Source organism: Danio rerio, chromosome 20 (genome assembly GCF_049306965.1).
Source record: "Danio rerio strain Tuebingen ecotype United States chromosome 20, GRCz12tu, whole genome shotgun sequence".
Classification (NCBI taxonomy): Eukaryota; Metazoa; Chordata; class Actinopteri; order Cypriniformes; family Danionidae; genus Danio; species Danio rerio.
The window spans coordinates 9,316,830-9,332,858 of NC_133195.1; positions in this window are offsets into that span (position 1 = coordinate 9,316,830).

Sequence of the window (16,029 nt, forward strand, 5' to 3'; positions counted from 1 at the left end):
ACATGCTAATTCATGCTAGAATCATGCTAGTAACATGCTAATTCATGCTAGAATCATGCTAACAACATGCTAATTTATGCTAGAATCATGCTAGTAACATGCTAATTCATGCTAAAATCATGCTAGTAACATGCTAATTCATGCTAGAATCATGCTAACAACATGCTAATTCATGCTAGAATCATGCTAGTAACATGCTAATTCATGCTAGAATCATGCTAACAACATGCTAATTCATGCTAGAATCATGCTAGTAACATGCTAATTCATGCTAGAATAATGCTAGTAACATGCTAATTCATGCTAGAATAATGCTAGTAACATGCTAATTCATGCTAAAATCATGCTAGTAACATGCTAATTTATGCTAGAATCATGCTAGCAACATGCTAATTCATGCTAGAATCATGCTAGTAGCATGCTAATTCATGCTAGAATTATGCTAACAACATGCTAATTTATGCTAGAATCATGCTAGTAACATGCTAATTCATGCTAAAATCATGCTAGTAACATGCTAATTCATGCTAGAATAATGCTAGTAACATGCTAATTCATGCTAGAATCATGCTAGTAACATGCTAATTCATGCTAGAATCATGCTAACAACATGCTAATTTATGCTAGAATCATGCTAGTAACATGCTAATTCATGCTAAAATCATGCTAGTAACATGCTAATTCATGCTAGAATCATGCTAACAACATGCTAATTCATGCTAGAATCATGCTAGTAACATGCTAATTCATGCTAGAATCATGCTAACAACATGCTAATTCATGCTAGAATCATGCTAGTAACATGCTAATTCATGCTAGAATAATGCTAGTAACATGCTAATTTATGCTAGAATCATGCTAGTAACATGCTAATTCATGCTAAAATCATGCTAGTAACATGCTAATTCATGCTAGAATCATTGTAACAACTTGCTAATTCATGCTAGAATCATGCTAACAAGATGCAAATTCATGCTAGAATCATGCTAGTAGCATGCTAATTCATGCTAGAATCATGCTAACAACATGCTAATTCATGCTAGAATCATGCTAGTAACATGCTAATTAATGCTAGAATCTTTTCATAGTTTTAAAAACTGTTTAAACTAAATAAACTATTACCGTCAGGCTTTCACAAGCCAGCCTCAAAGTTTGTTCTCAAACTTTAAGAATCTAGTTAGATTTGATATCTTGATTCTATTTTATTATAACAGCTATTAATGTTAATAAGCCGAATTGTTTGCTAATGTTCATATTTGCTGCTAATGTATATATATTTTTATTTTTTTAAAATAATAATAAAACATTACTGACCTATATACTGTTTATTTACAACGAAACAGCTATAAATAAGCATATTTAGTAATGAGGAAGGGGAATCCCTTGTTTTGGTGGGCATATCCTTTATTTTAATATCCCAATGTTTACAGGTATGCTAAATGGCAGTGCCAGATGAATGCCTGCTGTGCCGGATTTCTGCCAAATCTGGGCCAGAATTCTTTGCTGCATGGGTACTGTATGCAGACTGGGTCTCATACAAATGAATTTTGAACATCGTAAGAGTCTAAGCTTCTTTATCTGTGGTGTTGGGATTGTTCTCAGCCTCTGTGATATGTATAAATATGCGTTTCATATCACAAAACTCATTGCACAACAAGAACAGTATGTTCTTAAACAGTTCAAGAACAGTTGGGTGTTTCCCAACCTTAAATTGTTGATTTTGTTCAGATGTTCCTTGAGGTTGTTGTTGGCTGGCAACCAGGAAATGGTCAGAGAAAAAAAATGCTTTTGGGACCTTCCCTAATGGTTAGTTCATATAACCAAGTTCCTATAACCTAGGCTCTCACCTTTTTAGGACAGTTTTTTATAGCAACGAACTACAATTATTGGAGGAAGCATCCACGTTTTGGTGTTTAATTTGTCACTTATATTAGTTTTACCTTAAAAAAAGGCTCAACACAAGGTTTAAATCCATATTTCAAACATGGAAAACATGTTGTATTCTTTAACGTTTTTCATTGTATTGATGTACACTTGGTAAATTATAATAATTGATAAATAATTTCTCTGTGAAATAACGTTTGAAATATGATGATAAATAGTCCTTGTGGTTAATCATTAAATAATTAAATGAAAATGAGAGTGGCAGTCTAACTAATTGACTGTTATAAAAGGGTAGAGTTAGACGTTTGTGTCACACACTGAGGAAGACATTGTGCCAAAACGTTTTGTGTCTTTAAATCACCTGAAGAATGTAAAAATAAAAACAGTACGAAGCAATTACGTGTGAAACATTACCTTTTTGAATGTTAGCATTGACAAGATTGACGCACCAAAGAAGTTTCTTTAAAAACCGCAAGTGCGCAGGGCAAACTTCAGCACTCAACAAACATGGAAAACAGCAATTGATGAGCCAACACCAAAGTATTTAAGTTACAGAGGAAATCCAACATGACTTTGATGTGCCAAGCAAAAAAACACCCCATTCCATTTCAGTTATGAAACCTATGACTCACAAAACAGGCCCAAACTAAAGTGTAGCCAAAACCAGTGGTGTAAAACTGGTGTAATGCTGCTTTGAACTTTTGAGAAATCATGAGAGGCTGCTGTCAAGGTACCCTGAGTGTGGTCTCAGCAGAAGCGTATATATAGACAGCAAAAGCAAGCCACAAAGGTGGTTCCTCTAAAGCCGCCTTTCCACTGCACACGACATTTGGTCACGGCTGTCGGAATACACCTCCTTGTGACAGTCGCACAGAATTTTCAGCTTTGTCATGCACCATCACAGTGGCTGAATGAATGAATACCAGAAACTAGACTGCTAAATATTTTGGAAGGAATGTGGAGACAGCATAAAAAAAAATGATGTTTATTACTTATTTATAAATAGAAACACTTTTTTCTGATTCAAAAAAATAAGAAAAAACTACTGTTTCAATCTCGTGTGCAAGGACCCGCTTGGACAACACTGGAATACATTACATACGGTCGGCCAATCGCATCTGGTCTAGTCACAGGAGTTAAAGTATTTTAACAGATCTACAGCTGTAATCGAATGCAAATTTTCCACTTATGGAGATGATCAGAACTCCATGCAGCTCCCGGACTACTCATATTGGAAATGAATGACTTCCGGTCTGTCTCTCGTCGTGTGCAGTGGAAAGGCGGCTTAAGGCCCCGTTTACACTGCCAGTTTAATGTAACCCAGTTCATATTTTTTGCTCATATGTGACACAGATCGGATCTGTTCTATGACCATGTAAAGCCGAAAAAAAAAAGCATCGGTTTCAGGCCTCCTTCATATGTGGAAATAAATGAGATATAAATCGGATATGTGACAGTGTGACTATAATGTAAACAGGAAGATCAGATTTAAGGCATTGTTTTCTACGTCATTAAACTTGAGACAAAGTGGTACTTCTCCACAGTTTAATGACGTAAAATAGCATATGTGGAGTGGCCGACATTCGTCGTTGCCGAAATACGTCGCACGCAACTCCCTCCCATCGCTCTTTAGATATGTTGTGCACACGCTCTTCAGATATCCCCCCCCCCAACCTCCCACCCCCCTCTCCCGCAAATCATCTCCGTCTTGCCCGGAAATGACTTCTCCCAACTTGGAATATCTGCTGATCCAACTAATCAGGGTGTTCAAAACTACTAGAGACTATTATGCTGCCGTCACACTAGAGTTTGTGTGTGCAAAATTCTGTTTGTTTGAGCGAGAGGTCCAGAGAGGTCATGTTTTGATCTTCGATTGGTCTCACGCAGGCAAGTAATGCGATTTCACTGGTCAGAGTTCACCAAGCTTGAACTTTCTAACGCAGCGAACTGTGAAAACGTGACTCACAAGCTTGCGTTTCTGGTCTGGCACATTCACGTGTGTACGAATATAAGTCTGTGGGGAGAAAAGTGCAGTGCGAGCGCAGCTTAAAGCAGGTGTGAGTTGGAGGTGGTTGGAGCTAAAATCTCCAGAAATTGGCCCTCCAGGATTTGAGTTTGAAAGCATTGAAGTAAAATATTTGTGAATAGAATGTGCTTGTGTGTGTTGTTTTCACAGCAAAACAATAAAAGACATGCTGCAGAATTTGCAAAAACTCGCCACAAAATCAATTACTTTATCACAATCAGTATTTTAGTTACAAAAACCTGATTTTAAATACATTTTTTGCTATACTACAATTGCTAGCAGCTGTCTGACCGTACGTTCACACCGAAATCGGTGAGAGTGTCCAAGGTCGCTTCCAAAACTCGCTAAATTAATCTCGTATTTAAAGGAGCCGTTGCAGCATATCAGTTACATTCCTGCATAAAACATGTTTCTAGCGTAAAAATGTTGCTAACGTCTTATCAAATTCATATAACAATGGAAGATCAAGTTGCGTGTATTGTGGCTTTGCTCTTTTTATCCAATATGTGTCCATATGTCTGAAATATCCTGAAGCTATACTGTTTTGTATTGTCACGTTGCGTGAGATTCCCGCTTTTTTAAGATAAATTTATATAACATTAATGGACATCAGTAACTCGCCAGTAACTTATTTAATGCATGTTCCTGTAAGAAAACATTGTAAATAATTGGAAATCCGGCGACCGCAATCATCAAACACTTGGGAACAACTGTCATCGGAACCAAAGTTCACAGGTCTGTGTTCTCTGAGCTCCTATCAAACGGTGGACGTCTTCATTCTGATTGCTTGCCGCCGAACCGTGTCATAGCTCATTACCATAAAGTTGACTTGATTTCAACTCTTCTAGACGCCCTCGCTTATCGCCGCCGGCTCTCATTGAAAATGAATGATTTCCGGCTACTTTGACGCTTTCGCCGCTTTCGGTGTGAACGTACGGTTACTCAAAAATGCATGCAAGGAGTGATAAGGAAAGAACACCTGACCATGCACAAGACTGGAGATGGTACCCTGCAATGAGTATATCATTTTGCATTCGAATGGTCTGTGCACTGATTTGCAGCAAATAGATGAAGAAAAAAAATATGGAGGTGGAAATGGTTGGGCAGATGCAGGGAACATGTGCTGCTTTGCAAAAGAGAGGGAAAAAAGCTGGAGGTCAATGAATAAATTTGCAATGTGCATCTGCTGCGACTGGTCAAGCAAATGTTTCTTCATTCTGTTCAATGTTATTGCAGATTATTAATTCTGAGGTCGTGCTCCTCCCCAAAGTCCTGTCTCTTGCTCAACGTGTTTTTCAGTCAGAACTCAATTCACACATCATGATTTCCACTCATCAACAGATCAAATATTTAGGATACCAAACCTCTCAGATCATGTGATGATCATAGTGTGAACTTGGAACAAGCAGTTCTGTTTTTAAATACATAGCAAAAAAAAACAGCCTGATCTCATGAAGAACTGGAACTCCATGTAATTTGGAACTTCACCAACTGTCAGAAGTGGCTAATTTGTACAAATTCAAACGACTCCTTTTGAATGAAAGTGATAGGATTTTTTTTAAAGGAGGCAAGCCCTCAAACCACCCCCCACCCATGGTGGATCAGCAAACTTGCTATAGCATACTAAAATGTACAAATGCAAATAATATGAATTAGCCACTAAATCCAGGGTACCCCCGGTATCCTCCAAATGAAATTCAAGTCTGTTTAAGACCTTTTAATACCATTTCAAATAAAATTCAATGCCAACTTCGTACCCACTCTGACAGAAGTATGAGGGAAAAATGTAAAATCTGTATAAATTTTGAACCCTAGAAAATAATTATGTGACTACTTGAATTGAAAAAAATATTGTATATAAATTGTCAGATGTATTTAATACATACGCAACAGCGTAACACATTTGATTTTCAATAAACGAATAAATTTGAACTTGGTGTTGTTGTATTTTTTTCACCCAGACTCTCAAGTCCTGTCAACTTCTTCTTGTGGCTTTTTCTCAACGCGTTTGCCGTAGAGTTGGTGTTGAGCCACAGTAAGATAGGATGTTCCTTGGATGTGGTGGCAATGCTTCTAATGTATTAATTAGAAGTGTCATGCCATCGATTCGGTTCAATTCAATATCTCGGTGAATCACGGTACATGCAGTTTTATATTTGGGGGAGGTTGGGGGGGTGTCTTTATACAAAGATACACACACACCTGTAACAAGCTGCCTGTATAAACGCGCACACATATAGACACAAAACACCAAGCAAGCAACACACAGCATTATGTTCTCTCTCATTCACACACATAAACACACACACTTGCTTGGGAGTGGTTGCTCCAGTGCCTTATTCGGAAATGTAATCCCGCGCTGCAAGAAATCTAGTCGGGTCCCGCGGCTCCCGCAGTACAGCCGCGGGAATGCAGACCTCTATTCAGAAGTATCACTGTAACAGCCGAGAGGGGAGGAAAAGTCACGCCAGCAGGTCAAATGGGCCATAGTAAGAGAGAGTTTACTATATTCTCTCAATTGCATTAAAATAGGAGCTTCTAAGGCAGTGGTTCTCAAACTGTTGTACGTGTACCACTAGTGGTACACGGGCTTCCTTTTAGTGGTACGCGGAGGAATGAAATATGGCATGTACATGCTACATATATTTCAAAATTTATCAAAAATGATGTATATAGTATGCCATATATGACATATAGCCCATATTTCTGAGGTAATTTGCCATGTTTTTTTTTTAACTGTAGCTGCTTTACTGGGCCTAATACACTACTGTATTTCAATACTGCTCATTTTGGTGGTACTTGGAGAGACAATTTTTTTCTGAGGTGGTACTTGATGAAAAAAATTTGAGAACCACTGCTCTAAGGTAAGTGTTTGTGAAGGACTGTCCAGAAAACAAATGCAGTAAAATTAAGCAGTTTCTGAGTTTTAAGTTGTTGAAGCGTTGTAAATACTCGCACTCACCTTCCTCGTTATAGTAGCCTAAGCTATGGCGACGCACTTTCTGCTATGACGTGGAACGCGAGATGCACTTAACATTACGCTGCATGAATTTAAAATATTTTATCCAAGGAAAGGCAAAAATAAATAAATAAAATGAGACCTTTGTAATGAAATCGTAGACTGTATACCAAATTCAAGGCTATTAAGGCCTTAATTTGAGATTATCAAATTTAAGGCCATACTCACACTATGCACAGTTGCCTTGAACCGGGCCAAAGCACGCTTGTCCCCCCTACTGTCTCCCCCGACGGCCCGCACTCACATACAATCGGGCCTCGGCACGCTTACGTCATCGCTGCTGCGCTGTTCAGTGAGAAGCACTTTCACTCAGCCGTACAGAGGACATTTCTCTAGTTATATTGTTTCAGTCGTTTGATATGCAGTGACATGCACTCAAATATTTCGCCAAACAGTCCTTAGGCATGCAGTGACACGCAGTCAGATATTTTGCCGAACAGATCCGCCACTTTTGGCGCTCAAACAATCATAAAGCCCTCGTGCTGCAGGAATGAGGAGGTCTGCTGAAGGTGCGCAGCTGTCGTGCACTGAGGGGTTTGCGTATTTAATAAACTACAGCAGTTTGCGTTCACTAAACAGTAAGACTGATTAATAAATCCATATGAAACAGCCCTGTAAAAGTCAGGTCTCGCTTTCAGTTTCGGGCTTTGACGCGTTTTGCACTCACACACAAGCGTACCGCGCCATAGCCCAAGTGAAACGCGCTCAGGCACACCTCTTCCAACCAGGCCAGGGCCGGCCAAGTGAACCGTGCTTGAGCCCGATTCAGCGCACTCACACTTCTCAAACAATCCGGGAAACGGGCCTGGGCACGGTACGGATGGCATAGTGTGAGTAGGCCCTAAGACTTTTTCAATGCTTTTAAGACCCTGCAGGTACTCTGACATCAAAAAGTTCTCAAATGCTGAAAGTGTTGTAAACACACACAGGAGAGTCTCATACAGGTGGTTTGTCAAGCCTATTTACCTGCGAAAAGCACACTCAGAATTGCACAACTTTTCCCAAAAATATGGAATGTTTGTAAGAAAATGTCTGGTGCATATGGAGAGGAAAAGTGTCTCATACAGGTGGTTTGTGAAGTCCACTCACCTGCGTTAAGTACACTCAGAATTGCACACAGTTTTCCAGACATATGAAGCATGCCATAGGACTGAGCCAAATGCTCTGATCACGTTGTCTTCTATTTTCCAGTTGTCAATCTTGTTAAATACTGTGCTTAAATGATGTTGCTGGCATACATTGGCCAGCATAAACCACTTATTACTGAAAATGGCCGCAATTGGCTAGTTTTGTCACCATATGGGAATTCAATAACAGTTGGTACTGAAATTCAAAAGACGTCCATTTCCTGCTAACATTTGCTATTGTGTTCACGTGCTTAACAGAAATGACTGTGATTGGCCCGAGAAGTTCATCAGTTCACCGAAGTCACCGCTGTTTACTAAGTGTAACCACAGATATAGAAACACCAAGCATTTTAAAGCCTTGAAGATCAGCTGGTCTGTTTATAAGCTGACATAGAAGCGATCCACCGATGAATCAACTGATCTTCATGGCTTAGCAATAAATTAACGTTTTGAAAATGTCAGTAACGATTGGTACCGAATTCCAGTATGGTGACATCCCTAATGGTGGTTAGTTCCTATAACTAATTTCTTATAGTACAAAAGTCTCAACTGTCAAAAGACTCACTATATAGAACACAGGTTTTTAAACTCATATCCTAGGAGGCCACGGCTCTGCAGAGTTTACCATGGCTACGGCCCACCAGGGACTGACTTTGACACCCCTGGTATAGAAACTGGTCACACAAGTTTGCATGGAAAAGTAAAGTATTTGAAATGATGTGGATACAAACAATTAAAGACAAGAATGTCACAATGCTAATTAAATATCACTCTATTAATACAGCTTGAAATTGAATAAGGCTCATTCCTCAAAGTATTCTGTCTATTGCATAGAAAATAGACCCAAATATATCTATTTTTAATTTTCTCTTTTAGCACTTCACATTTCAAAAATGCGACATTGCATGACAGTAATTATGTGGATGTTTGTATTTTGGTGATCAATCCGAAAATGTCTCCCAGTAAGGACCTGCTAATCCTTTAGCTTTATAAACTGAGCTTGTCACATTTATCCTCGTTCTAACAGTAAAAGTATCAAGCAAGCAAAAATAATTATTAAATAGCTGTTTTCCCCCAGGAGATTCTTATGGGTACAACTTGTGTTTACTAAGGAGGAAAATGCTATTCTGTAACTGGCCTTTATGCATTATTTATTAGATAAATAACTTATACACCTCATATGCATACAAATGTTTGCTTCATATGGTCCGTGAAAATTGAGCTAAGGACTGAAAATGGCATTTAAAAGGGCTTCAAACACTCAGCTATACCTATTCAGCTGGTGATGACATCATCTTATATACACCTGTATAGAGGGTGGGTAGACATTTCATCAAGGAAAAAAGTAATAGTTTGGTTAAGTTAATATGAAGAAGTTGAAACATGTTGCCAGGACATAACTTGCAGTAAAACAAAAGAAATATGGAAATTGTCACATCATAAACCCAAATACTGACATAGCCGTAATATATATTTAAGGATGATTTTTTTTCTCTATTAACTGAGGCGGACATAAAAATGATGCATCAAATCATTTTTGAAATTCTACACATTCCTATTCAGAGAATCTCATATTTCTGTAAAGAAAGAAGGGACACATGGAGCAGAAAAGAATACAGTACAGTAATTAATTGGCATTATGAAAAAGGAACAGAATAAACAACCACAATTTTATTTTCCATTTAATAGAATACATCCAATTTTTTTATTTGGAACCGGATTGTTTTTCTTTTATTTATTTATTTTTTATAACAAAATGAAAAGAAAATGTTTTGGTCCAATACAAATTTAAATATGCAGACTCATTTAATTTCATACCTCAATGACACGTCAATATATGTACATTACCAAACAAACAAGAGGTTTATGTAAATAACGTGAACAATTTGGATACAGTGGGGAAACTGATCTATATTAAGTACTTAAACGCAAGTCAAACTGACTATTGATCAAGGCGACAGCATCAAAATCACAAAAATGTACAATTTTCAAGGTAAGACACCACCTAATTAGGTGGAAAAATGAATGTATTTCTCTCCATTGTTACAAAAGCTACACAAGCGAGTTACAGAAAACTGAAAAGTGTAGCGAGTTAAAAGGTGTTGTTCTGACAAAATTGAAATGATTACCTCATATCATACTAATTAAAATATTTAACAGTCACACATTAGAAAAATGTGCCTTGGTTTACATTTTTGAGAACCGAGGAATGTGTTCGCGGGCACATTTGGCTAAATTGTATGCTATGGGGCTGTACAGCTGACTGCTTACCTCCGTATGTAATGCTTTTCCAGTGACTGGTTTACTCAGTAGCTCACCGCGAATACTCCCAATATTGAGAGGAGCAGCACAGCGGAGCAGACCAGGGTTCAAGTTCGATGAAGAACAATTCCAGAAATCAAGAAAAAAATAAATAAACCAAAGACATGCGGCTGTGATGAATTTTGTTTCTTTCTAGTTTGCTTCTGAAAACATTTTCAGTTAAGTGGGCCAGTCGATTTCAAGTATGGACGTGTACGAGAAGTACGTTAATATACGCAAAAATGTTTACAGCAGCCTCTGGTGGATTTACAAGAAATGGCACAAATGTTAAAAAAAAATGCCCAAGCAATGCATTTCACACTGTCAAAATGTACAGAGCACCCTCTAGTGGATTTGTGAAGAAAAAAAAATGCAAGAAATCGTATTTGGTGGTTCTCAAAAATTTAGTCATGGGCACATATTGCCAATGAAGCTGGGTTTGAGAGCTCCCTTATCCTCCATAGACAACATTCCTGACTTGACGGTTTAGGCACACATTCATGAGAGAACGGTAATTTCACACTCGGTCAAGCTGCTGACAAAGCTCATGTGCTTTAAACAGGAACATGCGCCCTATACTGACGCTGAGAAGTAACTATTAGTCATTAGTTTTGGTTTATGTCTACACCAATGTACCCTTATTGTGTCATACTAATCAGACTAAACCCCTGAACGCACAGGGACCGTTTTACTATCGATGGAGAATAAGAGAGCTCTTGGATTTAATTTAAAATATGTTAATTTGCATTCTGAAAATAAATGAAGATCTTGGGTTAGAACAACATTGTTTAATAACAATTTTCATTTTTAAAATCACTGAAGTGTTAACACTTATTTTTCAGCACTGCTAGAAAAAGGAGCACAAAAGCATAGCAGCCTTACATGACGACGTTCGGACATCCTGGATCAATTTTAAAAAGCTGCAGTTCGGCTGTCCACTGAAATCAACCCATCTGTGAACACTTCACGCAGCTGGAGAAGGGTGGAGATTTTCCTTAAATGGACATCTGTAACACCTGGAGAGTCTTCTTTTCGGGTTTCCATTCGGCTTGAAATGATGGCTGAACTGGACTAGTGTGTGACGCTCTCCGCAGGTACATGAAGCGGAAAATATTTGGTTGTGATCCTAGAAGTTTTCACGTCTCACCTGAGATATGAACTGCCATGCGACTTTAGAAAATTGCAGGAAAATGCCCAGAGCGGTGGTGTCAAAATTCAGTAGATGAAAAAGAAAAAGTTAATTCTTGTGAAGGGGTTAGTTCAAACACAAATACAATTAAGTTAATTACTCATTCATTGTTATTCCAAATTCCATGAGACATTGGTTCATCTTCAGAACACAAACCAAGATATTTTATAAAACCTGAGCACGCTCTCATCCTCCTAAGACAGCAAGCCCAGAAAAAATAAAAATAAAAACACTGGTACTGACTATACTGAAAGCAAAAAAAGAAGAAAAAAACACATTTTGAATGAAGTTGTTTTAAAGTTCTTTTTGTTGTGTATATTCGAATTAAACCACTAAAGGCATGTGGCCTGGACCATTGCTGTCTATGGAGGATGAAGCAGCTCCAGTCTCAAGCGCACTAGAATGGCACGAGTGTGGGTAATTAATAACTTTTTTTTTTTTTTGATGAACCATCTATTTAATACTAGTAAAATAAGTTAATAAGAGTCAAAAACTACAGCAGTTTCTCATTGTAAGACAGGAACTGTCCAAAACAATAATAAGTATTCATACAAAAACTTTTGACAAAATAAAAATTAATGGAAAGTTTTAAAAGTTTAAGACACCCTGGAGTACTTTAAGAATTATTTTAAGGGATTTAAGTATGTTGAGCATCAGTTTAGACAATGTTAGCAGCTGTCAGCTTTAATTGCAGGGAAAACTGGATAATTATGAGCTTTTGTCAGTTAATTTCATCTTCTATTTTCATCTTTTCATCTTCTAAAGTCATTTTTGGGACTGGTTCAAAATCAGCGATGTAGGGCACATCTGCTAGTGATGTTGCGTCGGCTTCTCATTATCATTCATAGCTGAGTTTTCTTATCCTATAAGAGGACCCTGCTTCTTAATTATTTATGAGAGCACATGCTTTCCGAACACAGTATTTAGCCATTAATGAAGGGTCGTATGTGTTTGTTGCATGTTTTTCCCTGTGATATTATCAGGGCTAATACAGCAAAGCAATTGGTTTGCAGCAAGCATTTTTGTTGTCAGGAGGGCAATATGTGAATTTTAGATGGTGGACTTTGTCTTTTATCAGTCGAGTTTGTTACCATTCAGACACATCGCCTATCTGTGCTGCTGTGTTCGCCTAGACTTAAAACTATAATAGAGAAAGAGACCTGCTGCACTGCTATCCACTGTGTCTGCATTCAGACACTGGGATTAAGGAGGTGAGAAATTCTCCTCACTTAGTGTTAATTTAATCACCATTATTTTTTCAATGATATAACGAAATGTGATTGTGTATATGAATAACATCTGTAGCAGGGATTTAAATTACTTGCTGTTTATTTCTTTACAACTGACAACAGTTGTTCGCTCCCCTGCTCCGCCTACACCCACTCCTCCCTCTGGTCCATGCATCATGAAGCATTGTTTAAAGAATTGTGAGGTAAACTTGAACCGAAAGTAGGGTGGGTGGGTAGGTAGATCTCCTGGTCTACAAAGAGCCATATGTGAGACATCTTATGTGTGTTCAGCATTCACATACTTTCCTGATGGCAAAATTCACAAAGGGTGCTGTACACTGCTCCTCACATCCAATTTCTACAAACTCATTTAGCTAATGATTGACTGTGTTCTCGGTTTAGGAATTAAGCTAATTTACATTTGCAAATTCAAATAGTGCTTATTATTGATTTGGCTAATTTTTACTCATACTGCTTGTATTTCACTGCTGGTTTGTGTTTGTGGTGGATTTTCATACTCTAGCATGCAAAACAAATAATAATAAGCTTCAGAGCCAATATCCAACGTAATGCAAGTAATCCAATCTTAAGGTAAAATGTCATTGGCAGCCAGTAGGGCAGGTGTCATCAAGTCAAACTTGCAACAAAGGCTGATTGTAAATACATACCAGCGTGTACATTTTTGTAGAGCACAAATTATGTAGTCAGAGTTATGTATGGCTACAGGGTGGTATGATGACGCCAAAAGTTGGAAATTGGTTTTGAAGCTTCTTTTCGCACTACAGCTGACTTGTTACCTCCATGTGGACGGCTTTTACCAGTTTGCCCAGTTGCAACTCCAGATGTCAGTGGAGTTAACCACAATGATTAGGTTTGAGTTCGGCTAAGAACAGTTCCAGAGAGCAGGTAAAACAAAAACAAAAGGAAAAAATTAAATAAATGTGTAGGAATGTGGTAAAACCTGAAAATGGGGTAAAATCAGGCGTCTTTCCTTTTTCTGGATTTCTTTTGAAAACAGTAGGTTGGGTATAGAAAAAGGGGAGGGTGAGGTGATTGGTCGGTTGGTCAGTCAGTCAACAGCGGCCTCTAGTGGAGATATGTGAGAAAAGCAGGCGCAAATGGCACTCAAAAAAGAAATTTAAGATCTCATGAAGTGTACACAAAAGCCTCTAGTGGATTTACAAAAGCTGTAAATAAACAGCTCCTGTGATTTACGTTGCACTCTAAAGTTATGTATACAAGGGTATATGCATAATGAACCTGGGTTGCAAATTTAAAACTCAAGACCACCATGAAAGAAATGTTAAACTCAGAGGAATAAACATTAAGACTTTTTTCTAATGGCCTGATTGGGGAAATGGGATAGATCTTCATGCTTCATCAAAAAAATAAATATCAAATCTAGTTATTCCCTAGCCAAATATTTAAAATACTGTCAACAAGCACACTCTAGTTGTATGCATGTCTCGTTCTTTAAGAAACATTATGTGCATGTTCAAAACAAATTATAAATTACATGTATGCACAATTCTGTCCAGATCAGTGTGCTCAACAGGTAGCTATAAACATTTGTTTAAAGTTTTATTGAGGTGGACATTGGTTTATGTAGCTTTATACCATATAGGAAAATTAAGAACCATTTAAAATAATTTAAGACATTAAAACTATATTTCAGTAAACTTAAGACCTTTTATGGCCTAAAAGTCTGTATTGGCACCTTAAGATTCCTATGACCTTGTACTGCTTTGTCCAGACGATAATTTCTTGCAAAGCAAGTACGCTTACACTGACTGTCATGCTAACCAACATTTTTCATATGCTCTCAGACTTTTAAAATAAGAGGCACATGGCTGCAGACTACCTTTACATGGCACAACCCCTAAAATACATAGCATAGATCTGCGTATCATATATTAGTAAAACTGTCTATTCATAGCAGTTCATGTGCTTGGAATACTAAAATGTACTAATAAAATTCTGAACGTTCCATAGAGAATTCAATGTTTAGAACCAGAGTGTTGTGTTAGTAATGCCAACCACCTTTATATAAGGTTATGGAAACATTTTAAAGGAACCATGCCTTGTCATGTTCCCAAAAATGAAAGTCCTCCACTTTTATTATGTTTTAAAGAAAAGAGTGAAAACGCATTCGTTGAATAGAATTCATCACTAAATTCATCACTAAAAAAGAAAACTAACAATGACAGAGACATTTTATATATCATTAAAATAATGGTGTCAGGAATAATGCGTGACTGTAAATGTAGTGATTTAAGAAGTAAACAGCTGTTAAGATATTTGCAACTCGAGGCATAGGTTTGGACCCCAAAACATGTAAATATCCTGTTATCATCAGCTTAGATTCACAAATAGGCCTGTTGTCAGATTCTAGGTGCTTTATCTTCTATACCAGGGGTCATCAATCTCGGTCCTGGAGAGCCGGTGTCCCTGCAGGGTTTAGCTCCAACTTGCCTCAACACACCTGCCTGGGTGTTTCAAGTATATCCAGTAAGACCTTGATTAGCTTGTTCAGGTGCGTTTGATTAGAATTGGAGATAAAATCTGCAGTACACCGGCCCTCTAGGAACAAGTTTGGTGACCACTGTTCTATACCATCAACTCTTGGATAATAGATTAGTCGTAATAGTTTTGTTGAAATATGATTACTCTTCAGCTGTTTCCCCTACCTACTCTCATTACTGATGGTCTCTTTTAACAGATGCAAGTAATCAACAAAAATTCTATTTGCAGCAACTATATAGAGGGGTTGGGCATTAAAACTGAAACACTGGACAATTAGGTTTTATAGACTTAATGCCTAAATTTGACCAGCCTGGTGGCCAATCTTTATTGATTGCACATTACACCAGTAGAAGCAGAGTGTGAAGGTATTATTGGCAGAGTAATAGCAAAATTGTGCTTAAACTATTGCAAAGCACATACTATTATGGGTGACGGCAGTTCAAATGAGGAAAAATTGTTTTGGTGCTAACCCAGATTGTATCAAAAAGTTTAAAAAATAAAATAAAAAACACTGCTGCCCATCCCACTGCAGAATTAAATGTGCACCTCAACTCTCCTTTTGGTCTGGAGCTCCACAGGGTCAATATATATGGCCGGGCTACTACAGCCAAACCTTTGGTCACTCGTGCCAATGCCGACTGTTGGTTTCAATGGTGCCAACAGCAAAAATCTTAGGCTATGGACAACGTGAAATGTATTGTTCTTTGATGAGTCCACCTTAATTGGCTCTC